The following is a 1,261-nucleotide window of genomic DNA, read 5'->3' as shown; positions in this document are numbered from 1 at the left end:
ATAGAGGCCTGCGTGCCTCTGCTCTGGTTGTTCGTAGAATGGAGCAAACAATAAAGACTTGTTGGAGATGTTCCGTCTCAAGCGCCATTATTCCCAGGACTTAACACTGGCGACGAGGGTGGGATACAGTCTCTACAGCTAAGAAAAGCTAGAAGACTCACTCAAAGAAGTCCGGGAAAGAAACGGCGTGGAAGTCAGCGTTATCCTGCCAGTACGAAATCACTGGAGGGTGCGTGCGACCGAAGAAGAAGAAATCTTGATCATCGATCATGGATAAGGTTGGGCAATTAGAGGCTTTCGACGTCTCTCACCCCGAGAGGTGGGAATCTTACGTGGCAAGAGTCGAGATGTATTTTCGCATCAACCAGATTCGAGAGGAAGGCTTAAAGGCTGTCACATTGTTGTGCGTTTGTGGGAAAGACGCCTTTGAGATCGCCGAGAGTTTAATCTCCCCAGACTCACTGGAAACGGTATCGTACTCCGATCTCAAGAAAACCTTAAAGGAACACTTCCAGCCCAAGCAATCAGTCATGGCTTGGAGGCACACATTTCAACAGAGAGATCAGCGAGTCGGAGAATCAGCAAAAGACTACGTTGCGGCCTTGAGAAGAGCAGCTAAACCGTGCGACTTCAAGGACTTAGAAGAAAGACTTCACGATCGCTTTGTATGTGGGCTGAGAAACACAGAATTGCAGCAGAGACTGTTCGCCAGGGAAGATGTTTCCTTCCAAGATGCTCTGCGAGAGGTTTCGGCTGAAGAAGCTGCCGGCGGGGCGGTCAAGAACATGCGGCCCAAGAGAAACGCTCCTGAGACCGCCACTATTCACAAGGAAGACGTGCGCGAGGAGTCGGACGAAGATCCTGAAGAAAAGGTGGATAAGCTTTACCAAGCTGCGGGAAGAAAGTCCAAGGACCGTCAGGACAAGGGCCCAGCTGAGCTTCGTTGCCTTGGATGCGGTGGACGCCACAAGCGAGCTGAATGCCGGTTCCGTTCCGCCAATTGCCGAGCGTGCGGGAAGAAGGGCCACATCGCTGCGGTCTGCCTGGGTCGACAGAAGGTATAACCGAAGGAAGAATTGAATCTGAAAGGTACCAGGGTGCCCAGCCAAAACAGGGTGGGGTTCTGTGCAACACGCCGGAACATTTTAAGAATAGGCACACACAAACCCCTTAAAAAGAAATTAACACTTAAAGTGAAATTGCAGGGAATTCCATTATCAATGGAACTTGACACAGGGTCTGCCCTATCCATAATTTCCCT

Source organism: Protobothrops mucrosquamatus, unplaced genomic scaffold, assembly GCF_001527695.2.
Source record: "Protobothrops mucrosquamatus isolate PMUCROS unplaced genomic scaffold, P.Mucros_1.0 scaffold36, whole genome shotgun sequence".
In the NCBI taxonomy this organism is placed as follows: Eukaryota; Metazoa; Chordata; class Lepidosauria; order Squamata; family Viperidae; genus Protobothrops; species Protobothrops mucrosquamatus.
Note: the sequence above shows the minus strand (reverse complement) of the source record.